Source organism: Schistocerca cancellata, chromosome 8 (assembly GCF_023864275.1).
Source record: "Schistocerca cancellata isolate TAMUIC-IGC-003103 chromosome 8, iqSchCanc2.1, whole genome shotgun sequence".
Taxonomy (NCBI): domain Eukaryota; kingdom Metazoa; phylum Arthropoda; class Insecta; order Orthoptera; family Acrididae; genus Schistocerca; species Schistocerca cancellata.
The window spans coordinates 34,899,627-34,925,895 of NC_064633.1; the positions used below are offsets into that span (position 1 = coordinate 34,899,627).

A 26,269-nucleotide genomic window follows, 5' to 3' on the forward strand; every position below is an offset into this window, starting at 1 on the left:
GCCCGTCGGTGCCTCAACCAGGAAAGTATACTTGCGTAATTTTGGCCGTTATATATTTTTTTTTTAGTCTTAGGGTGATATGTAATTTATTCACAACCAGTTTATTAAGCAGTAATCAATTAAGGATGGATACGCCTTTATGAAAGTACACAAATTGCTGCTTTGTTTTATCATCGAAACATGTTTCACCACTGTTGTGGCATCCTCAGTGGGTTTTTTATTATTTTACTGAGCTACATACATACAGGTTATTTTTTAGGTTAAGGACTACTATACAACAGATTTTGTTGCCATTGAAACTGTATGTGCACTTTGCCTTTTATTTCACATGGTGTGTGTCCTCTGTCCGCCAACCAAAACCAGCCACAGATCTAAATCATTACAGCACGTCATCTGAAGATATGATGGATGTTAGGAAATCGTTTATATTGAATCTTTTTTCCTCTCCAATCCTTAAAATATATGTTCTGGTAAAATTCGTGGTAGAAACTGGCATACGCACGAATTTTACCACGACATATATATAAAAAATTGGATAATAAACAATAAACATCAATGCACTCGATTTTCTAGCATCCCTCATATTTTCACATGACACCGTGTACTGATTTACACCTGTTGCTGATTTTAGTTGGGAGACAAGGAACACACACAATGTAAAATAAAATGCAAAGTGCATATACAATTTCAATGGGAACAAAATCTGATGTATTATATTCTTTAGCCTAAAAAATATCCTACATGTATGTACTTCAGGAAAATAATAAAAGACCCACTCAGATGCTGCGATTGTGGTGAAACATGTTTGGCTGATAAAACAAAACTATATTTTTTTGTATTCGCAGAAGGTGGACCTATCCTTAATTCAAGACTATTTTTCTGCGAGCATGGGAACTGAGCCCAAAACTCCAATATGTAAGTTATGAACTACCTCTAAAAAGTTTAACTACAATGAACTTAGCAACGGTCGATAACATGTCAATTTTCACGGAATAAAAGCAGTTCTATTCTACTTTAAAACATTCCCGTAGATGGTGTTCGTAATCCATTTATTTTTGTTGACTGAAAATGCTGTATTTAAATGTATCGTTTACAATTAGTGTGATTAATATGAATCGACGTCAGAATTGGACTGCTTAATTAAGTTTTCGAAATGCGACTAGCAGCAGTAGCACTAAGCAGCACTTCTCCAGAGAGAGAGAGAGAGATAGAGAGAGAGAGAGAGAGAGAGCTGCTAAACGTGTTTGCAGTATGTTAAATCTGAACTGATTCTATGGCATGAACATTACGGAAAGACGGACGCAGTACGATTTCTTCCAATGAAGAATCCGCGACATTCTCACAATAAGAATTTCTAGATGGTATGCGTGGATGTGCTATTAGGCGTCAGGTTTTGCAGCAATATATAGACTAAAAGCAAATAGTGAAACTTCAAGAATAACGAAGAGACTCGGGGAACAACCGTTGTCTGTAGGGTATTCAGTTTACATAGGCTTTACAGGGAAAAATCGATACGATTTTGTTGTATTTACAAAATGCGCTTGCCGTCCAACGAACAAGTGTAGCGGGAGCAGAACACCCAACCATCGAAAGTACTATTTATCAGCTGGTTTGCTTGTATGCAGCAAATATAAACGATTTTTTCACGGGGCCAAACAGAGTTAGGCAACAGCCATGGCAAAAATAAATGGGAACTCGGATTAGCCACAGTCCACACGATTTATTTATAAACGTTTTACAGCACTTAGATGGAGTATGACGATTGCGCTTAGCAATATAGGTCAAAGTCTACTTGCACTGATCTCAATTCAACCAGTGGTACAGTGTTAGATCCAGTGAACGATGACCAGTATCACTTGTTTCATTTGTTCTTTTCTTGGGGGCGACTGTAGATAAGTTCTGAGCAGCTCGCTGAGACACAACCCTATGTCGAGGTACTACCCTGTGGTACTGCCTAAGTAAACAATTGAATAAACCTTTGTGTTTGCTTATATTCATGTTTTAGCCGTACCGTAGGTACAAACCACAACGGAGGGGTATCTGTTGAGAGGCCAGACAAACGTGTGGTTCCTGAAGAGGGGCAGCAGCCTTTTCAGTAGTTGCAAGGGCAACAGTCTGGATGATTGACTGATCTGGCCTTGTAACAATAACCAAAACGGCCTTGCTGAGCTGGTACTGCGAACGGCTGAAAGCAAGGGGAAACTACGGCCGTAATTTTTCCCGAGGGCATGCAGCCTTACTGTATGATTAAATGATGATGGCGTCCTCTTGGGTAAAATATTCCGGAGGTAAAAATAGTCCCCCATTCGGATCTCCGAGCAGGGACTACTCAAGAGGACGTCATTATCAGGAGAAAGAAAACTGGCGTTCTACGGATCGGAGCGTGGAATGTCAGATCCCTTAATCGGGCAGGTAGGTTAGAAAATTTAAAAAGGGAAATGGATAGGTTAAAGTTAGATATAGTGGGAATTAGTGAAGTTCGGTGGCAAGAAGAACAAGACTTCTGGTCAGGTGACTACAGGGTTATAAACACAAAGTCAAATAGGGGTAATGCAGGAGTAGGTTTAATAATGAATAGGAAAATAGGAATGCGGGTAAGCTACTACAAACAGCATAGTGAACGCATTATTGTGGCCAAGATAGATACAAAGCCCACACCTACTACAGTAGTACAAGTTTATATGGCGTTGTATATTTTTTCAACATGCTTCCTTATGTTGGGATTCTTGGAAATTGCATTTGCTATTACTGGCTGAATTTTACTGCAAGAAACTTTCTCCCCTCTCATTCCTATGACAGAGCACATTTCCTCCGTAACTCTATGTCCTCCCCCTTTCCCTATTATAGCATTCCGATCACCCATGGTTATTAGATTTTCGTTATACTTTACATACTGTGTTAACCTGTCACTGCCGTCGTATACTCTACCCCCCCCCCCCCCCCTCTTGTTTGTGACTTTGCCATGTATCTCTGAACTATGACTACTGGCGTCGTTTAGATGTGACGGAATCCTGTCACTAATGTGTTCACAATAACCCTCTGCCATACATTCCTGTTCGCAACGAATCCCGTTCCTGTTTTACTATTTTCCGTACTATTGATATTACCTACATTCATCTCATCAGAAATCCTTATCGTCTTTAAGTTTCACTTCGATGACTAGACTGAGCCTTTGCATGTCCTTTTTCAGGTTTTCTATCTTCCGTGCTACAGTCAGACTTCTGACTTCCCTCACTTCGCTTCTTATGACTTTATCGTCTCGTTGGTTATTCAGTCGTTTTCCTCAATGTAACCTCGCCCTTATCAAGTAGGGTTAATATAGGAGACAAAGAATACACAAAGAAGAGCCACTCGTTTTGTCACAGGTTCGCTTAGTCAGAACATGCGCGTCAGACTACAGTGGCAGACGTGGGCCATTGGCGAATGGGCCAGACAACGAGGGACAGAGAGGCATCAGACGTACCCTCCGTCAGACATCGTAAAGTCAAGGACAGAGGTAGCGAATGATGCACTGCGGGTGTAAGACACCAATGGAAGGCAGAGGCAGGGTTGGTGGAGGCGGTATTGAGTTGTAAGCTCTGGAATTCGTTTCAACAGTATTTCAATCAAACTTTTTACATAGATTACTTGCTACGTAGAAAAACAGTACAAGTGAGATGCATAACCCCTAGGACTCAAGGCGGAGGGAATGCTGGTAAAAGGGGGCGACATGGAGAATTAATCGTGAATGACCAATATAAGAGTAGAACCCGGGCTGTCGGAGTCACTCGGGTGTTTGATGGGATTTGGGGTAAGGAGGGGGGTGGAGGGGGGGGGGAGAGGAGTAGAGTGAGCCGGCCGGAGTGGCCGTGCGGTTCTAGGCGCTACAGTCTGGAGCGGAGCGACCACTACGATCGCAGGTTCGAATCCTGCCTCGGGCATGGATGTGTGTGGTGTCCTTAGGTTAGTTAGGTTTAAGTAGTTCTAAGTTCTAGGCGACTGATGACCTCAGAATTTAAGTCGCATAGCGCTCAGTGCCATTTTAACCATTTGAGGAGTAGAGTGAAAGGCCTGGGTACGGAACACGCTGGGCAACGTAGCTGAAGCAGTTACGCGGAAGGGAGGGGTTGAGTCGGTTGCTTTACCGTGGTTTTCACCCATTCCACCTACTTCCCTTTCAGTTTTTCATGATTTTTGGTTTCCTTGATATACAAAGTGAACCCGAATCCCATAGAAAAAAATTTCGAAGATTATTTGGGGTGTTTTCTGAGTACTTCCGCTTTAGGGACTCATGGTCACCACTGGGTCGATGAGTAATTATGACTCACTCGGTTTGGTTGCCCAGTTTGTTTCAATGAAAACATTGTGGGACGAGTGAAAAAGATCTATAGCATTCAGTCATTGTAAAGTGTAACATAAATCACAGAGTAATGCAACAATCATCAGCCAAAAAGTTACACTTCTATCGTAATGTGTTCAACCTGTTCTGTAACAGTACGTAAAAAGTGCATATCGGCCAACCCTGCATCAGTAAACCTACCCTCAGTACTATCCATCATTATTAACGTATAACTAGTATTGCTAAAAAAAAAAAAAAAAAGAAGAAGATACGTGGCAGAACCGAGCAGTACAGAATATAAGCTTGAGACCGTGAAATGGACGTTGCTGTTGTCAGCAGCTAGCAGTCTACCGTGAGTGAAGGGCAGAAGTTTGTTTCCAGACAAGACATACAGCTCGTACCGTCGACATTTGTACCACTGTGCACTTATTTTCAGCGTAAAACAGATACGAAGATAGATGTGGGTAGGAAATCAAGTGAAAACTAATTACTCTGTAACGAGCCATTCTACACCACAGCTTCCTTATACAATGAAACTCGGAAGATATCCCTGAAGCCCAGAAAAATTCGAAAATGTATCTCTCTGTAGATGGCACAAGTGTGGTACTATAGAAGAATGTTGAAAATTAGGTGGACCGATCAGATAAAACACGAGAACATTCTCACAGAATCGCCAAGCAAAGTAAACACTGGTAACGGGAGTATGGTAGGGCAAGTAATAGAACCCAGTACGCTGTCCTCGATGGTAAGTGTTCATCGGAGGTGAGGGTATCATCTGGAGTGCCCCACGGAAATGTGGTAGGTCCGCTGTTGTTTTCTATCTACATAAATGATCTTTTGGATAGGGTGGATAGCAATGTGCGGCTGTTTGCTGAAGATGCTGTGGTGTACGGGAAGGTGTCGTCGTTGAGTAACTGTAGGAGGATAGAAGATGACTTGGACAGGATATGTGATTGGTGTAAAGAATGGCAGCTGACTCTGAATATAGATAAATGTAAATTAATGCAGATGAATAGGGAAAAAAAGGCTCTGAGCACTATGGGACTTAACTTCTGAGGTCATCAGTCCGCTAGAACTTAGAACTAGATAAAACCTAACTAACCTAAGGACATCACGCACATCCATGCCCAAGGCAGGATTCGAACCTGCGACCGCAGCGGTCGCGCGGTTCCAGACTGCAGCGCCTAGAACCGCTCGGCCACTCCGGCCGGCAATAGGAAAAAGAATCCCGTAATGTTCGAATACTCCATTAGCGTAGCGCTTGACACAGTCACGTCGATTAAATATTTGGGCGTAACATTGCAGAGCGATATGAAGTAATGGCAGTTGTGGGGAAGGCGGATAGTCGTCTTCGGTTCATTGGTAGAATTTTGGGAAGATGTGGTTCATCTGTAAAGGAGACCGCTTATAAAACACTAATACGACCTATTCTTGAGTACTGCTCGAGCGTTTGGGATCCCTATCAGGTCGGATTGAGGGAGGACATAGAAGCAATTCAGAGGCGGGCTGCTAGATTTGTTACTGGTAGGTTTGATCATCACGCGAGTGTTACGGAAATGCTTCAGGAATTCGGGTGGGAGTCTCTGGAGGAAAGGAGGCGTGCTTTTCGTGAATCGCTACTGAGGAAATTTAGAGAATCAGCATTTGAGGCTGACTGCAGCACAATTTTACTGCCACCAACTTATATTTCGTGGAAAGACCACAAAGATAAGTAAGAGAGATTAGGGCTCGTACAGAGGCATATAGGCAGTCATTTTTCCCTCGTTCTGTTTGGGAGTGGAACAGGGAGAGGAGATGCTAGTTGTGGTACGAGGTGCCCTCCGTCACGCACCGTATGGTGGATTCCGGAGCATGCATGTAGATGTAGATGTGTTAAGACTTAATGGAGTAACTTCCATGATACTACAGGGAGTTGGAGAGTGTAATAACTGCAGCAGACGACAGAGGTTGTAATATATGCTACAAATAATTGAAGACGTGCTACTGTGAAATGAAGAGGTTGCCACAGGAGCGGAATTCGTGCTGGGCCACATCAAACCAGTCAGAGGAGTGATGACCCAAGAAGTGTAAAAATGAAATCGGAAAAGCTGGACGGGGATTTGTATCCTGCGCGAGTCCTGAAACTTATCAGTGGCTCTGACACCGATTCTCGTAGACGATGAAAGAACTGGGGGGGGGGGGGGGGGGGGGGAGTTGTTTGGGGGAGGAGACCAGACAGAGAGGTCATCGGCCTCATCGGATTGCGGAAGGACGGGGAAGGAAGTCGGCCGTGCCCTTTCAAGGGGACCATCTCGGCATTTGCCTGAAGCGATTTAGGGAAATCACAGAAAACCTAAATCAGGATGACCAGACGCGGGACTGAACCGTCGTCCTCCCGAATACGAGTCCAGTGTGCTAGCCACTGCGCCACCTCGCTCGGTAGGAGAAGGAACTGACTGTAGCTTTGTCGAAGGAAACCGTTCTGGCGTTCACCTGAAATAATTTATGAAAAACACGAGAAAATTGAAAATTGACGTCCGGGTGTTAATTTGAACTTGCTGCTAATGAACAGAACGACAAGCTCGGCGTTCAAACCACTCCACTACCCTCGCCGGCGTAAAGCCTTTCTATCATTCCAAAAATAAGCCTCACTTCGTGGTGGTATTCTTTAGAGGGAAATTATTTGTTGTCTGTATTTTAAGACTTTAATTTATTGCGGTACTCCCTATAATAATTTTTAGGTGTCGCTAAAATACCTGAATGATTTCCATCCGGTAAATACAGATCAGAACGCTTCTGTCTGACAAGGGAACCTCCCCATCGCACCCCCCTCAGATTTAGTTATAAGTTGGCACAGTAGATAGGCCTTGAAAAACTGAACGCAGATCAATCGAGAAAACAGGAAGAAGTTGTGTGGAACTATGAAAAAAAAGCAAAATATACAAACTGAGTAGTCCATGTGCAAGATAGGCAATATCAAGGAGAATGTGAGCTGAGGAGCCCCGTGGTCCCGTGGTTAGCGTGAGCAGATGGAGCAGGAGAGGTCCTTGGTTCAAGTCTTCCCTCGAGTGAAAAGTTTTTTTTTTTATTTTCGGACAATTATTACCTGTCTGTCCGTCCGTGACAAACTCTTATATTTTCATCACTTTTTTGGGAGTGATTATCACATCCACAAGAAAACCTAAATTGGGCAAGGTAGAAGAATCTTTTTAACCATTCGCCAAGTGTACAAGTCAGGTGGGTCGACAACATATTCCTGTCATGTGACGCACATGCCGTCACCAGTGTCGTATAGAATATATCAGACGTGTTTTCCTGTGGAGGAATCGGTTGACCCATGACCTTGCGATCAAATGTTTTCGGTTCCCATTGGAGAGGCACGTCCTTTCGTCTACTAATCGCACGGTTTTGCGGTGCGGTCGTAAAACACAGACACTACACTTATTACAGTGAACAGAGACGTCAATGAACGAACAAGCAGATCATAACTTTGCGAAAATAAGGAACTTAAAATTTTCACCTGAGGGAAGACTTGAACCAATGACCGCTCGTTCCACAGTTGCTCACACTAACCACGGGACCACGGGGCTCCTGAGCTCACACTGCCCTTGATGTTGCTTATCTTGCACATGGAGTACTCTGTATATTTTGCTAATTTTTTTATCATTTCCACAAAACTTCTTCCTGTTTTCTCGATTGATCTGTGTTCAGTTTTTCAAGGCCTATCCACTGTGCCAACTTACAACTAAATTCGAGGGGGGTGCGATGGGGAGGTTCCCTTGTGAGTAGCTGGTGGACCCTCGCGTGCTTTCCTAGTGATGGCTGGTGGAGTACCTCGACAGCCAGCAGGCAGTGAACGGAACACCGATAGGCTAAAGACTTTTTTTTTTTTACTTTTTGTTACTTGTGTACCACGGTAGTTAGGTGAACGACTTAATTATAACGACCACAGCTGCTACTTAACCTTTTCTTTAGTTCAGCGACAAACTGCGATCTCGCGTCTTCGTCAGGCCTAAAGTTAGACATCGCTGAAAACAGTAGGACGGACATAACTTCACAGTAGCTATATCTCTAAAAGAGTAAAAGTCACCTTGTGGTCTCCAGAAGTAAGTAAAATTTTATTTTCTGTATTTTATGCAATTAGTGACCCAATTCAAAAGTTTAAAATGCTCATCCTGAGGTATTGCGACGTCACAGCCGCATTTCGAGATTTACCTCCATTTGTTAAGATGAATATCTATATAATGACTCCATCAACATCAAGAACGTGTAACAAAAATAATATTTAAGTTACTGGGAATTTATCTTCTGTGAAAGGCAGCAATGTGTGAACTGTGTAATCATAAATATCCCTTGTGAATGACAAAGATGGAGAGTCTATCAGACAATCAAAAATACAACTGACGAACGTAGAAAATCTCCCTTACGATTAGATCTCTCTTACCACTGGATCGCTCTTGCAACTTGTTCTCTCTCTAGGAATTAGATCTTTCTCGATCGTTGTCACTTAGCTACGTTATTTAGTATGAGTCTTATTTGCGTGTGTAGATCGAATGTTCATTAAAAGCGTAAAAAATATCTTTTGCTTTACGACTACGTCATTTAAAGACCGTCTTTTACCTTAGATGAAAAGAAAAGATAATTTCATTCAGTGAAAGTGATATAATTGAACATGGAAGCTTTTCGTTTGGTTCGCTATTATTTCAAAAGTCATTTTGTATGTAATTACGATTTGCGTATTATATTCATTAGAACCTGCAATCATTTATATTTCTAGAAGACTGGTAACTTTTCTGGGTGCACTTACTGGGAAAGGTAACTTCATTTCTTTTCACGATCAGTAAATTACTGAATGAATTGTTTCCAAGCTGTCGTCCATAGCTGTTTTGCAGTTAAGAAGTAAATGAATGTTAATAGTGTTATTATCATCCTTGACTCTTACGAACGCCATTGAGATGAAAGCAAAGACATAATTTCCCCTCAGTTTTCTTATAACGTTACTGCCAAAGTCAAGAATACCAATAAGTAATTTCGGGTAACAGTTAATGCTCTCGTTTATTAGATTCAGAATGTAAAGTCAGTTTCACATTATAACAGGTGGTAATATTACAGTATAATCTTACGTTAAAGAGTCTAATACTGTAAGAAGACTATTACAGTTAGAAACGGTGTATTTGTCTTGATGCAGCATGGCCAATGGCCTGCAGATTACTCGGACTGTATTCGTCCAGTATTTGAGAATGAGAGCATTTGACGACTTGCAACAGGCTTAAGGTGTAATTTCAGACCTTTTCGAAACTTTTTTTTGTTCCCCCTCCCCCTTTCCATACAAAATAATGAAAGGAAAAAAGTTTGTCGTATATTTCGTTTTCGTAGTTTATGAAGCAAAACTTCAGCATTAATAATAATGTTTCAAATTTTATCTATTTAAAACTAACTGTATTCATAACACAGTTTGCAGACAGTATATATATCTGAATGTACCTGTAAAATTATATCATTGTAGGGTTCGTAGTTCAAGAGATATGACGTCACAAACGTTGAGAAGGCTGTTTCATACATGGTAGTTCGAATCTTTATGGAATCGTGTCGCGTTGGAGGGGCGGGGGGAGGGGAGGATGTGAACTGGTTGAATACAGTGGGACAGCCACGATAGCATGGTATACCACATACTGCTGAAGTACCGCCTGGTGATCCAAGCTTGTCAAGCAATTGAACATTATCAGCAGCGGCTGTTCTAACTATAATAACGCCGTTCATACTGACAGACTAGCCGCAAGACATTCGTACTTCAATCTTCACTCCCCTGTCAGTACAGCGCCCTACCCCCACACTTCCGCCAGCTTGTCCAGCTGATCGCCCTCGCTAGATACTCTCCCTGTTCCCCTCGCTGCCCTATGAGCGAACGATGAAAGTGAGAGTGCTTGTACACGTGGAAACAGGTTTCCACGGGAGCGCGATCGATGCGAAGGTCTAGCGCGACCTCCTCCTGGGACCTACGCGTAGGTAGCGCCGCTGACGTCAGCAAGAAGGCCGGACCCGTGGCGTGGGAGCTCGGCGTCCGCCGTGTAACGGCTGTCATAAAACCCGCCGTATCGGCGGCGACCGGAGCTGCCGATGGGAATCGGAAATTAAAGCTAAACGTGATGACACAGTACCACAAAATATCGCTCTGTGTAGTGCAGTTTCTACAGAACAGTCCTTTATTTTCGCGGAAAAGCTGACAAGCTAAAACACAAAATTTATCCCATTTTTCAGTTCTATAATTTTCGATTTACTTTCAATTACTATTCAGTTTTACGTCAATTTTTACGTGTAGCTGAATGGTTATTACACGTCTTCCTATTCTGCCACAGACACTTGTAAAAACTGTTCAAGAAATATTTTGCACCACCTACATATCAGCAAGGGTATCTGTGTTATACCCAAGAGGGACAACAACATTAATTTTAAGGTCGAACAAAAGAAAAAAAAGACATTTTGATCACAAAACTGGGTTTGCACTCCAGACATCTTGATAAGAACTGCAACACTTCCCAAACAATCCCCCGACCGCGAAATAGGTGTAGTCGCCTTAAACCTAAGGAGACAGTCATTATAAAGAGGGAGGAGCTTATTACGATCTTTCGTAGTCTATGTACGAGGGCCATACAAACAGCCGTTAACAACCCATTCTTAAAATTCAAACAAAGTAACAAAAACGACTGCGGGATCGTAATGTAGAGGTATAGACGTTACATCAGATGTTGCCGTATTGTGACGTATTGTCGTATCACGACACCACAGGCATACTTCCAATATGATTATTAGCGTTTCGTTTCAACAGCGTGCTGTACTGAATTCCTTGTTAAAAAGATCACGAGAATGAAATTGGCTGATAGTCACTTACAAGGAAAGAAAATACAGCAGTATTTCCAAGTTGCGATTTGAGAGACTGTTTGAATAACCCTTCGTAAACACAAGATTTTTTGCTTTCATTGTTGCTTCTTCCCTCTCGCCCTATATGGGCTGGGGTGGGCTATAAGCTTTACAACATCCCTCTCTTCGGCCAGAAGAATCACAAAATAAACAAAGGCATGTGAGCAAGATATAAGGATAAAAGATAAAAAAAATTTAAAAATCTCTAACAAAATGATTGAAAGACTCAAGTTACATAAAATATGTTTCCTCCTTGAAACGGAGAATCAAAAGGAAAATATAAATAATTAAACCACGTTCAAAAGGACAGCGACATACATGAAAAACGAGCACAGCACATTCACTAGATATCTAAAGGACATGGGGGTAAAACAGTTGTGGGGAGAACTGAGGTGGAGCAGATATACATCGAGGAGGATGGATCAGATGAAGCTTTTGTATGATTGGACGGTTGCAAAGCACGACCTCTGTAAATTAGTACTTTTAGTCTGTTGTGGGCTTTCTGTTGAACGGTTATTAGATAAGGGTTTCCATGTTAGTTGGCGATGAGTTGTTAGTCCCAGGTACTTTAGTTTGTTAGTTAATTGGATGGAACTGTTATACATGGCGAGGAAGAAGTAATGCAGGAGGAAGCTGCAGGCGGTTTCCTCTATAATTATTGTCTGTATTTTGGAAAGGTTCATTTTGAGGAGACATTGATTGCACCATGAGGTAAACTGACTGAGGTGTTGCAATGCTACCGCAGAGTTGGTAGCATACGGCGTGTGTATCTGTGATGGCTGTCGATGTTGTGTTCGCTATGGAGTGGTCCCACCTAAAAGTTAAGTAGCCCTGCCACTGGCAACTGCAGTCAGCAACTTGCAACCGGAGATAACGTGTGAATTAGTTCCCCAAGTTCTGATGGTACTCTGCTCTAATCAGAATAGGTATCTGGAACCTAATGGTAGGAAAAGTAGAACAACTCGGTTGTTGTTGTTGTTGTGGTCTTCAGTCCTGAGACTGGTTTGATGCAGCTCTCCATGCTACTCTATCCTGTGCAAGCTTCTTCATCTCCCAGTACCTACTGCAACCTACATCCTTCTGAATCTGCTTAGTGTATTCATCTCTTGGTCTCCCCCTACGATTTTTACCCTCCACGCTGCCCTCCAATACTAAATTGGTGATCCCTTGATGCCTCAGAACATGTCCTACCAACCGATCCCTTCTTCTGGTCAAGTTGTGCCACAAACTTCTCTTCTCCCCAATCCTATTCAATACTTCCTCATTAGTTATGTGATCTACCCATCTAATCTTCAGCATTCTTCTGTAGCACCACATTTCGAAAGCTTCTATTCTCTTCTTCTCCAAACTATTTACCGTCGATGTTTCACTTCCACACATGGTTACACTCCATACAAATACTTTCAGAAATGACTTCCTGACACTTAAATCTATACTCGATGTTAACAAATTTCTCTTCTTCAGAAACGCTTTCCTTGCCATTGCCAGTCTACATTTTATATCCTCTCTACTTCGACCATCATCAGTTATTTTGCTTCCCAAATAACAAAACTCCTTTACTACTTTAAGTGTCTCATTTCCTAATCTAATACCCTCAACATCACCCGACTTAATTCGACTACATTCCATTATCCTCGTTTTGCTTTTGTTGATGTTCATCTTATATCCTCCCTTCAAGACACCATCCATTCCATTCAATTGCTCTTCCAAGTCCTTTGCTGTCTCTGACAGAATTACAATGTCATCGGCGAACCTCAAAGTTTTTATTTCTTCTCCATGGATTTTAATACCTACTCCGAATTTTTCTTTTGTTTCCTTTACTGCTTGCTCAATATACAGACTGAATAACATCGGGGAGAGGCTACAACCCTGTCTTACTCCCTTCCCAACCACTGCTTCCCTTTCATGTCCTTCGACTCTTATAACTGCCATCTGGTTTCTGTACAAATTGTAAATAGCCCTTCGCTCCCTGTATTTTACCACTGGCACCTTTAGAATTTGAAAGAGAGTATTCCAATCAACATTGTCAAAAGCTTTCTCTAAGTCTACAAATGCTAGAAACGTAGGGTTGCCTTTCCTTAATCTTTCTTCTAAGATAAGTCGTAAGGTCAGTATTGCCTCACGTGTTCCAGTACTGACACGATATTTACTGTAACAGCAACACTCAAAGAAAAATCTGCAAATTGAACAAGTATTGACCTAGAATGTTATTTCCATTCGTTAATCTAAATTTGTGATCGGCAAAACATCTATGACTTGAATCGAAATCGCGCCCCTGTTATTCGACGGTAACACTAAATGATTGACATTGATTATGAAAGCCTCCACCCTGGCTGTTACTGGTAGTAAAGAGCTCTGTGATGAAGCAAATAGGGATTAAAACACTTACTGTTAAAGATTCCCTGCCTGCCGAGCGGAGGTGCTTATATCACCTAACTTGGTGCTGGGGAGGTCAGTTCTGCGGTGCCAGACGAATTGCGTTCCGTAGCTGGAATGTCTGACTACGCAGAGAACGTCAAATGGGCGTCCTCAAACGTCTTTGGTCGAAAATACGTGAGTACAATGCCGGACACGAATCAAGAGATCTGCTCGTTCAAAACCAGCAGCAGAGAGTTGATTCAAGGGCACGGTCGTACGGCAGCACTTCGTAATGCCTTGGTCTCCACAAAGAAACACAGATTCGGTTCTCTGCTGACTGATACACGAATGATGCCGTTCCTGGTGGCGAAATCAACTCTTTATCAAATCCGATAGTGAGGCTGTTCACTGGGGCCTTGCCAGCAATGTCTCGCAACACTCTAGAGTCTAGAGAGAGAGCGGCCGCGCGCTGTTCAGTTTAGGATGGACCTCGCCAGGCATTCCTCGCACATTCTTCCGTGCTAACAAGGCTGGCGACGGCGCTTGTGAGCTGCTTCTGTACGATGTTAAGCTTTCAGCGTCGTCTCGGCGCCAGTTCTTTCTTAGAACTACCACAGCCGCTGTGAGCAGCCCATTCGACCGGCTTCTCGATGGGGCGGCGGTCCTAGGCAGTAAACGCCCTCCTTGTCTTCCCATTGTGCCTTTGCATTGTCTTGCCTTTGCCACAATACGCTTGGGTAGCACTCAATCAAAAGAAGTACCGGTAAATTCAAAAATGTAAGATAAATCAATAAGCATATTCCCGTTTATGACGTGGGGTTGGGTTGGGTTGTTTTGGGGAAGGAGACCAGACATCGTGGTCATCGGTCTCATCGGATTAGGGAAGGACGGGGAAGGAAGTCGACCGTGCCCTTTCAAAGGAACCATCCCGGCATTTCCCCGGAGCTATTGCCCCACACAACAAATAGCAAGATTTTGGCAATACCTTTACAACAATATATTGGAAAGACAGACTCATACACAAAAACTTATGTACAGAGACTTATGAAGATATTCTTGTAAGATTATTATTTATTATGATTCCCGTTAATGAAGCTTTAATGTATATATGAGCTATTTTCCGAGGAGATTTTACGGCCTTTTTTCATACATTACCTTACTTCTAATCAATCCCTTGGGACAAAGAATTGTATGAGCAAGCCGATAGTGACACAATGGATAACCCACTGAGATAAGGGTCACTGATCACTAATTTTTATATGGAAAAATTCCTTCAGTCAGCTCCAGAAAAATTATATAAGTAACCATCTTCATGGTATCAGTTTGCGAATGATACACGTGTGTTTTGGTCACAGTGTGAAAAACATTAGAAGATACCTTTCGTAATTAAAAGAGTATAAATCCAAATATAGAGTTTACTATAGAAATGGGCAATGACATTGGAATATCCTTCGTCAAAATATTCGGTTGTGAGATAGACCGATGAAAGATCTGAACACGTCAAAAGATATCACGAAAAGTCTTGTCGACAGAGCTAAAAGAAGTAGCACACCAAAACAGTTTCACTGCGAAGTAAAACATCTGATGCAGGCTGTCTGTCTAGAAAAAGAAGTGAACGATGTTCTGCAACCAAATAACATTAGGCTGAAGGACAAAGATGAAAAGCAACCGTGGAAGAACACAGTTGACTAAAAAAGTAACTGCTCAGATCGGTAAGATTTTACAGGAACATAATATCAGACTGGGTTTTTGAACAATACAAAATTTATGTGAAGTCCTCAGATATGTAAAGAATAAAGGCCTTTCTCTGGCGGCGTGCGTGGCGTACAAAATTCCGTGTACGTATGATAACGTCTACATTGGAACTACAAAGACCAACGTGAATGTTCGTCAGAGCCTTTGCCGAGTAGGGAAACTAGAAAAATCAACTGTGTCGGTCAGGAAACCATGCAGTAATATTTTCCGATACTAAAATTTTATTTGTCCCTCCATATATGGAGGGTGCTTATTCTACAACAATTGCTCAAGTAATATAAATCCAGTCTAATTGCTTAATGAGAACTTTATTAAGTACTTGGCCTCTATAATAGATCATTATCAAGTGCATCTGAAAGTTATACTGTATAAGAGCAACTGATCTTATCATTAACTAAAAATTTGTCTTCAATGACGAACCGTTATCCTTGGCTGTGTAGAAAAGCAATCGAAATACATTAACATAGGGACAATTTAAATAGAAAAGAAGAAGCCAGGAAACTTAGTGATACATGGGAAGTAGTTCTACAGAGTCGACAGATAAGTTTTATCTTTGACAAGGATTGTCTCAGCTAATCACATGTAAACTTCAGCTGCGTCCCCTTTTCACGGTATTTACGAGGGCGTACTCGAAAGTAATGCCTACGAATTTTTTACGGCTTTTTAAACAAAATAAACGTTGTTAACATTCTATACCTTCATTTTTCATGTCCGCATAATTCGCAGAGTTCGCCCACACATGCAGCATCCTACCTTTCAGCATGGCAATACCAGACCACTCACGAGCGTTGCGACATTTCCGAGGTCATCGATCATCCTCCATACGGCCCGGTTTTGCCCCATCCGATTTTCATCTGTTTGCAAAACTTAAAGATCGCCTTCGAGAACTTCACTTGGATAGGGATGAAGTGGTGCAAACGCAGGTGAGGTTGTGGCTCCGTCAACAAGATCAGACATTCTACAGTGACGGTATCAACAAACTGGTTTTTCGTTGGGAGAAATGTTTTCGTCGCCTGGATGACTATGTTGAGAAGTATTTCTATATGAACAGAAAAGATGTAGAATCGTAATATCGTTTGTTTTACTGACGTATTGTAGTCAAATGAAAAGGAAGAACGAATGCGAGCTATTAATAAAGAAATAGGACTAAAGGAAAACAATACATGGGTGTTAGTTGGACGTCGCACGAATGCCAAAGTACTGCAAAATCGCTGGGTTCTACGTCGAAAAGCAGTAGCTGATGAAAGCACTCGCTTCAAAGCCCGGTTAGTTGCTAAAGGGCATATTCAGCAAGCAGGAATTCATTATTAAGATGCATATAGTACTTTGCACGTAATGGTACAATTCGAGTTTTGCTAACAGTAGCTGCTTCAAAGAAGATTATGTTGAAACAATTTGATGTGAAGCCGACTTTTTTCAATAGAATACTTCAAGATGAACTGTATATGGAACAAGCACAAGGATTGGAAGATAATACGGATCGAGTGTGTCTCTTTCTTTTTAAGCGGTGTCTCTATGGACTCAGATAAGCACAGCGCTGCTGGAACAAGCGTTTTATGGGAGTCATGAATAAAGCAGGTTTTCAAAATAGTGCTGCAGATCTTTGTTTGTTTTATCGCAAATACAATGGAAATAGGCTTTATGTAACAATTTAGGCCAGCTGGTGTGGCCGAGCGGTTCTAGGCGCTTCAGTCTGGAACAGCGCGACCGCTACGGTCGCAGGTCCGAATCCTGCCTCGGGCATGGATGTGTGTGATGTCCTTAGGTTAGTTAGGTTTAAGTAGTTCTAAGTTCTAGGGGACTGATGACCTCACAAGTTGTCCCATAGTGCTCAGAGCCATGTAGCAATTTACGTTGATGATGGTCTAATTGTTGGCAATGACGAAGAAGAAATTACAACTTTTCTGGACAGTTTACTACGTGAATTTGATATAACAACGGGGAGTCATGACCATTTTCTCGGGCTAAAAATAAAGTAAAATGAAGATGGAGCGATTACGATAAGTCAAGAAAAATACACTAAAGAAATATTGGAAAGATTTAGAATGGCAGAATCGAACATGATTTCAACTCCCGTTTTCCAAGAAGAAAATGATCAGAATGAAGCAGTTTCATCCTCTGTCCCATATCACGAGGCAACTGGATGTCTTAAGTGTCTCTCAATAGCAGCTCGTCCAGACATAACTTTTGCAGAGAATAAAGCTGCTCGAGCTATAGAAAAACCATCCACTGAGGACTGCAATCGAGAGAAACGCATATTTCAGTATCTGAAAGATACGTTTAGTAATGGCATTATCGGTGACAGGAAAGAAAATTGAGAATTTACAGTGATGCTGATTTCGCTGGGGACAAGAGGACAAGACGTTCAACAACCTGCATCGTGGCAAAGTACTCCTGTGGGGCAATAGCATGGACATGTCAGATGAGGAAGGTTGTGGCTCCATCTGCAACTGAAGCAGAAATTGTTTCTGCAAGTGAAGGAGCCAAAGAATTAATTTGGTGACGTCGTTTATTAAGCAAATTGTTTGAAATACCGGGACAACATCCAAAGCTTTATATTGACTACACCAGTGCATTAAAATGAGCAAAAAACCCTGAATATCGTCGTCAATCAAAACATATTGAGATACAACATTTTTATGGCCGTGAAAGATTTCTTAATGGTGAAATTATATTGTAACATACTGATGGAAAGAACCAGTTTGCTGATTCCTGACAAAGCCACTTGAGTGACTTCGCTTAAATTTTCTGCGTGCAGAGATTGGCGTGCAGGAAGTCAAGCAGTAACCCGTTATTTGTTTAATTGATTGATTTTTTATTTTTCATTTTGGAGGAACTGTGATAAAAGGAAAGATGTATTAGCGGTCACTGTAAAGCTTTATTACTTGATACTGTCTCAGATATTAAAATTCGTTTAAATTTTTAAGTCACCCTGTATTCTAAAAAGTATGCCGTCCATAACTAAAACTGTGTTGTTCGGACTTTATATTCACAAGGTTAATGGACCACGACCATAAAAACCGAACGATTCATCATCAAGTGAGCCATATGATATAGTATTAATACCTCTTTGTCAAGTAAAGTTGTTACCGCAGACGTAAGCATCTTGAAATCCAGTGTTTTTATCGCTAGGGAAATTTCCATGAATGTATGGGTATCATATGGACAATGTGTAGGTACATCTACATTACATCTACGTCTACATCCTTACTCCGCAACCACCTGACGGTGTGTGGCGGAGGGTACCTTACGTATCTCTATCGGTTCTCCCTTCTATTCCAGTCTCATATTGTTCGTGGAAAGAAGGAATGTCGGTATGCCTCTGTGTGGACTCTAATCTCTCTGATTTTATCCCCATGGTATCTTCGCGAGATATACGTAGGAGGGAGCAATATACTGCTTGCCTCCTCGGTGAAGGTATGTTCTCGAAACTTCACCAAAAGACCGTACCGAGCTACTCAGCGTCTCTCCTGCAGTCTTCCACTGGAGTGTATCTATCAACTCCGTAACGCTTTCGCGATTACTAAATGATCCTGTAACGAAGCGCGCTGCTCTCCGTTGGATCTTCTCTATCTCTTCTATCACCCCTATCTGGTACGTATCCCACACTGCTTAACAGTATTCAAGCAGTGGGCGAACAAGCGTACTGTAACCTACTTCCTTTGTTTTTGGATTGCATTTCCTTAGGATTCTTCCAATGAATCTCAGTCTGGCATCTGCTTTACCAACGATCAACTTTATATGATCATTCCATTTTAAGTCACTCCTAATGCGTGCACCCAGATACTTTATGGAATTAACTGCTTCCAGTTGCTGACCTGCTATATTGTAGCTAAATAATAAGGGATCTTTCTTTCTATGTATTCGCAGCACATTACACATGTATACATTGAGATTCAATTGCCATTCCCTGCACCATGCGTCAATTCGCTGCAGATCCTCCTCCATTTCAGTACAATTTTCCGTTGTTACAACCTCTCCATATACCACAGCATCATCCACAAAAAGCCTCAGTGAACTTCCGATGTCATCCAAAAGGTCATTTATGTATATTGTGAATAGAAACGGTCCTACGACACTCCCCTGCGGCACACCTGAAATCACTCTTACTTCAGAATATTGAGAATGACATGCTGCGTTCTGTTATCTAGGAACTCTTCAATCCAATCACACACTTGGTCTGATAGTCCATATACTCTTACTTTGTTCGTTAAACGACTTTGGGGAACTGTATCGAACGCCTTGAGCAAGTCAAGAAACACGGCATCTACCTGGGAACCCGTGTCTATGGTTCAAATGGCTCTGAGCACTACGGGATTTAACTTCTGAGGTCATCAGTCCCCTAGAACTTAGAACTACTTAAACCTAACTAACCTAAGGACATCACACACATCCATGCCCGAGGGCAGGATTCGAACTTGCGACCGTAGTGGCCACGCGGTTCCAGACTGTAGCGCCTAGAACCGCACGGCCACTCCGGCCGGCCACGTGTCTATGGCCCTCTGAGTCCCGTGGACGAATAGCGCAGGCTTTTCTACGGGAAAAGACCCAATTGCTTACCCCAGTAGACTGATAGCCTGCAGTACCAGCGTAATTTTATGTAACTGCGCAATACCGGTTTTTACGATAACTGTAAATACTCAGTAACAGGTTATTTGTTCTACTTATTTTATTTCATGGTACGCCTAGTCGCAACCTTTTCTTTTACTCATACACAAGATTTCGGTACTGTGATGGATGAGGCTACAGTTCCACAGGACACCATCTGAAAACTCCATGGTGGCGAACTACTAGTAGCAGTACGCATCTGTAGGACTTCAACTTACTCTGTGCCCTTTACATCCTGATAATACTGCCAATTTTCTAATTATGAGACTGTCAGTTTTAGAAAATGGTTCAAATGGCTCTGAGCACTATGGGACTTAACTACTATGGTCATCAGTCCCCTAGAACTTAGAACTACTTAAACCTAACTAACCTAAGGACATCACACACATCCATGCCCGAGGCAGGATTCGAACCTGCGACCGTAGCAGTCGCGCGGTTCCGGACTGCGCGCCTAGAACCGCTAGACCACCGCGGCCGGCAGTTTTAGAAAATATTCGCTTCAAATTTTATTAGTAGTTTTCTTTATTCTTCCTTTTTACAGGAATTCGCCGCAATAAACTCAACGAACATATACGCCTCTGTAATTAAGCATTTGTAGATATTTGTCACTTAATTCGAATTTTTTTCACGGACAGTCCATCGCCACGTTTAGTTAGCCTACAGATCCTGGGTTCTGCGTCACATATGGACGACTGGAATTAAAAGTTGAAATGCTGGGACTACGTTAGTTCGTTCCCAAAGGAGTATTTTGTAGTTCAGCGTGCTGCTTTATTACATTACGTGAAAAATTAATCCTGACGTTAGGGAAACAGATAGTCGCGTCATACGCCCGACGCGTAATTGGATACCCCCATTACCTTTTCGCCTTTTTGAATGTTTCGTTATTGTTTCAATATATGAGCTCCGAAGTACCATATGATTTCTTAACTTAATCACGTACGCCTGGAGCACTTCAGAAGCGTATCGTTTTAAAACGTCCTGAAATTGAATCACCGATGTGTGCTGAGATAGCCGTGTTTCAAAGCGTGCTGCGCGGGTTTGAAATGCAATATGCTGTCAGAAAAAGCGCCACAAAGAGAGAACACTGTGCCGCATGCCGTAAAATCTTCCCCTCTACACGCGTGTTCCTCGTGCACACGTCACTGTCTCAACTTTAGACGTATTGTATGTGAAGTGTCGGCAGACGTGCCGACACTGTTTTTAGAGAAGGAGGTCGAAATGCACGCGTCAACTCACGCAGGCTTTCTTAGGTCTGAAACAGGATACGTAATGAATGCTAGAAAGAAAAGTACGTAGCTGCTGGAATACTTAACTTTAATCCATCATTTGTATACAGCATTCTTGATGATACAAGTGAGACTCTCTCTCGAAATGGTTAATGGCGCCTTGCTAGGTCGTAGCCATGGACTTAGCTGAAGGCTATTCTATCTCTGGGCAAATGAGAGAAAGGCTTCGTCAGTGTAATCGCTAGCAAAGTCGTCGTACAACTGGGGCGAGTGCTAGTACGTCTCTCAAGACCTGCCGTGTGGTGGCGCTCGGTCTGCAATTACTGACAGTGGCGACACGCGGGTCCGACATGTACTAATGGACCGCGGCCGATTTAAAGCTACCACCTAGCAAGTGTGGTGTCTGGGGTGACACCACAGTATGTGCACCCACTTGTCTTTATCTGCACAGCTTCGCACGGGTAGCACTAAGACCTACGGTCAGACGACTTATCTCACACAGTCGTAATAAATTATACATGCATAGAAAGAAATATCCGACATTTATTTGCAGGGGGCACTGGGCGAACTCAGAGGAGACAGCCGAAAATTTACGACGGACTGGGAGTCCAACCAGGATTTCCACTTAATGCCAGCAGTTACCTAACAGCATTGGCTAAGCGAGCACGCCCCCAACCGACTCAAATCTCCCCATGTCGCACGCTGCAGATTAGTGCCCCCTTTGCTCGCAGCCTAACTTTATTAACGTAAGGGTTCAGGTATTGCTCATCTGCACTGAAATATTATACATTCAAGCGCCAAGACTTAAGTGAGTTTGAGCGTGGTGTTATAGTCGGCACACAAGGGATGGGACACAGCATCTCCGAGGTAGCGATGAAGTGGGGATTTTCCCGTACGACCATTTCATGAGTGTACCGTGAATATCAGGAATCCGGCAAAACATCAAATCTCTGAAATCGTTGCGGCCGGAAAAAGATCCTGCAAGAATGGGACCAACGACGACTGAAGAGAATCGTTCAACGTGACAGAACTGCAACCCTTCCACATATTGCCGCAGATTTCAATGTTGGCCGGCCGCGGTGGTCTAGCGGTTCAGGCGCTCAGTCCGGAACCGCGCGACTACTACGGTCGCAGGTTCGAATCCTGCCTCGGGCATGGATGTGTGTGATGTCCTTAGGTTAGTTAGGTTTAAGTAGTTCTAAGTTCTAGGGGACTGATGACCACAGATGTTAAGTCCCATAGTGCTCAGAGCCATTTGAACCATTTCAATGATGGGCCATCAGGAAGTGTCAGCGTTGCGAACCACTCATCGAAACATCATCGATGTGGGCTTTCGGAGCCGAAGGTCCACTAATGTTCTGTTGGTGACTGCACGACACAAAGCTTCACGCCTCGCCTGGACCCGTCAACACCGACACTGAACTGTTGATGACTGGAAACATGTTGCCTGGTCACACGAGTCTCGTTTCAAATTTTATCGAGCGGATGGACTTTACAGGTATGGAGACAATCTCACGAATCCATGAAACCTGCATGTCAGCAGGGGACTGTTCAAGCTTGTGGAGGCTCTGCAATGGTGAGGGCCGTGTGCAGTTGGAGTAATATGGGACCCTGATACGACTAGATACGACTCTGACAGGTGACACGTACGTAAGCATCCTGTCTGATCACCTGCATCAATTCATGCCGATTGTGCACTTGGGCAATTCCAGCAGGACAATGCGACATCCCACACGTCCAGAATTGCTATAGAGTGGCTCCAGGAACACTCTCCTGAGTTTAAACACTTACGCATGAAAATTATTGAGCATATCTTGGATGTCGTGCAACGTGCTCTCTTACGGATTTATGGACAGCCCTGACGGATTCATGATGTCAGTTCCCTCCAGCACTACTTCAGACATTAGTCGACTCCATGCCATGTCGTGTTGTGGCACTTCTGTGTTCTCGCGGGGGCCCTACACGATATGATTCATGTGTATCAGTTCCTTTGACTCTTCATTGTATATGGATGGTGTCTGTTCTTCCAGACACCCATTGCTGAGGAGGTTAGGATGACTGCTCGCGTAAAGCGAGAAATCCAGGGTGGACTCCCAGTCCGGCACCAATTTTCATCTGTCGCCGTAGGGTTCGCTCAATGCCCCACTGCAGTTAAATGTCGGACATTTTTTTCGTCACGCATCGAATACAGCTGCCGATCGAAACAATTCCATCCGTTCCATCAGACATGCTTGTCTGTAAGAGCACACAGCATCTATGTATAATATATACACGAGCTTTCCTCGTGAATCAGTCTCTCTATTACTGAAAACCATATCAAAAACCCTGCAGTGCTTTCTAAGATTAGCCTTCACGTACAGACAGAAAAGTGAGGTAGAGAGAACGGACTATCTCCTGTTCTCTATATGGAAAATCGGTGCATTCTTTGCGAGCTGTAGAGGAAACTCATAGAACAGAAAACTTCCTGGCAGATTAAAACTGTGTGCCGGACCGAGACTCGAACTCGGGACCTTTGCCTTTTGCGGACAAGTGCTCTACCAACTGAGCTATCCAAGCACGACACACGCCCCGTCCTCACAGCTTTACTTCCGCCAGTACCTCGTCTCCTACCTTCCAAATTTAACAGAAGCTCTCCTGCGAACTTTGCAGAACTAGCACTCCTGAAAGAAAGGATATTGCGGAGACATGGCTTAGCCACAACCTAGGGGATGTTTCCAGAATGAGACTTTCACTCTGCAGCGGAGTGGCTAAGCCATGTCTCCGCAATATCCTTTCTTTCAGGAGTGCTAGTTCTGCAAGGTTCGCAGGAGAGCTTCTGTTAAATTTTGAAGGTAGGAGACGAGGTACTGGCGGAAGTAAAGCTGTGAGGACGGGGCGTGAGTCGTGCTCGGATAGCTCAGTTGGTAGAGCACTAGCCCGCGAAAGGCAAAGGTCCCGAGTTCGAGTCTCGGTCCGGCACACAGTATTAGTTTGCCTGGAAGCTTCATATCAGCGCACAGTCCCATAGTACTCAGAGCCATTTGAGAGAGAGAATCTGCTGAATCCAAAGGCACACGCACGCAAGACTGCCAAAGGTCGCTGCATCAGCCAGGTGCACGTCCTGTGACTCGGAGTGCGGGCGGTTGCCTGCTAGTTGGTTCACTGGTCTACTATGGACGAGGCTGTGACTGCGGCGCATCTGTGTTTGCTGTCCTGAGAATACTCTGTCTCTCATAGATCACTGCTGATGTTGCCGCATCAGATGGACTGCGATATCGGATGCCGCGGCGTCGTGTTGAATGCTGATCCTGGCCTGCTGGTTCGGTAGGTCATCTGACGCAAACGATGCTCAAGTTCCAGAGCAGTTGGTGCTCTGAAATGGGACAGTGTTTGTAGACCCGTGGACTACCCATCAGTGGCGGCTTCCGTAATGTACGCTGGTTCGTAATCATTCATAGCTAAGGATCGGTGGTCATCACATCAGGCAGGAAGAGTTTGCCCAATACTGGAACAATCCCACACAAGATGTTACGATATCATGATCATAGAATCGAGTGCGAACGACATAAATGCCGTCGCTCCTACTGACGACTACCTCTAGGCTAGTGTGGTGTTGTACTCGTGCTGTCAAGAAGCAGCTTTGCCGCACAACAACATTTGTAATGACCAAATCACTCTTGCTCATTACGAGCTATCAGTTTGTTTGAGCGATGGGTTTTGCTGTTCCCTACTTAGTGCGTCTAATACAATGTTATGACCGTAATGGAGGCAGGTTGGTCTGCACTTGTCTCACACTTCTCCACAGAGCTCACTCGCACTCGGAAACAGAAGGGTTCGTGTCACAGTCTTGGTGATCGACGAATGGTATCGAAATGATTACACCTCACAGCTGGCCCATGTTGATACTTCCGTGGGCTTGGGCAATGCCAGACTATAGAGACTTAGAAAAGTTTTCTGTTCCCTTACAGTGCAGTCACGTCAGAGGTAACATTTTTTTTGCGTCAAAACATTTTCGGTGTTTATTTGGAAGCCATGTTAAACCCGCCAGGGCAGCCGAGAGTGCTAATGCTCTTCTTCCTGACTCGGGTAGGCGCGCCAGATCTGGATCGAATCCGCCAGACTGTATGTGGTTTGTAGGCGGTTTTCCACATCCCGCTAGGTGAATACCGGGCTGGTTCCCACGTTCCGTCTCAGTTACACGTCTCGCATACATTTGCAGTACGTGCCCACTTTTCCATGCAATACACTAGAAACAGACAGCTGTGGGGGAGGGGGAGGGGGAAGGGGATGGGGAGGGGGGGGTGACAGGAAGGGCAGGGAGTCCGACCACCCTCTACAACACTGCCAAATCAATAGTAACTAGGCCGACCCCACATTGAGACACGGGAATAAGGTCTCAAGCGAAAGAAGAAGAAGAATTTGGAAGCCATGTTAGTTACTTTCAGGAATAGGATGTCATTAAATTGTGATAAAACAAACAAAAATGGCTTAGATTTTCGAAGAACTATTTCAACACTTTTCGAATGTACACTATGTGATCAACAGTATCCCGACACCTGGCTGAAAACGACTCAAAACTTCGTGGCGCCCTCCATCGCTAATGCTCGAATTTAATATTCTGTAGGCCCACCATTAGCCTTTATGACAGCTGCCACTCTCGCAGGCATACGTTCAATCAGGTGCTGGAAGGTTTCTTGGGGAATGGCAGCGCATTCTTCACGGAGTGCTGCACTGAGGAGAGGTATCGATGTGGGTCGGTGGGGCCTGGCACGAAGGTGACGTTCCAAAACATTTAAAAGGTGTTCTGTGGGATTCAGGTCACGACTCTGTGCAGGTCACTCCATTACAGGGATGTTACTGTCGTGTAACCACTCCGCCAAAGGCCGTGCATTATGAACAGGTGCTAGATCGTGTTGAAAGATGCAGCCGCCATCCCCGAATTGCTGTTCAACAGAGGGAAGCAAAACGGTGCTTAAAACATCAATGTACGCCTATGCTGTGATAGTGACATGCAAAACAACAAGGGGTGCAAGTCCTCCCCCCCCCCTCCCCATGAAAAACACGACCACATAACACCACCTCCTCCGAATTTTACTGCTGGCACAACACACGTCGGCAGATGACGTTC

General features: G+C 43.5%; 1 protein-coding gene and 1 non-coding gene across 2 annotated transcripts in view; one reads left to right on the forward strand and one right to left on the reverse strand.

The window, feature by feature from the left end:
- The window catches only part of LOC126095008 (sodium- and chloride-dependent glycine transporter 2-like), a 584,984-nt gene that overhangs the window by 285,902 nt on the left and 272,813 nt on the right, over nt 1–26,269 (forward strand). The window lies entirely within an intron of this gene.
- Nucleotides 23,645–23,719, reverse strand: Trnal-caa (transfer RNA leucine (anticodon CAA)). The gene has a single exon. It is a non-coding gene; the product is annotated as a tRNA-Leu (tRNA).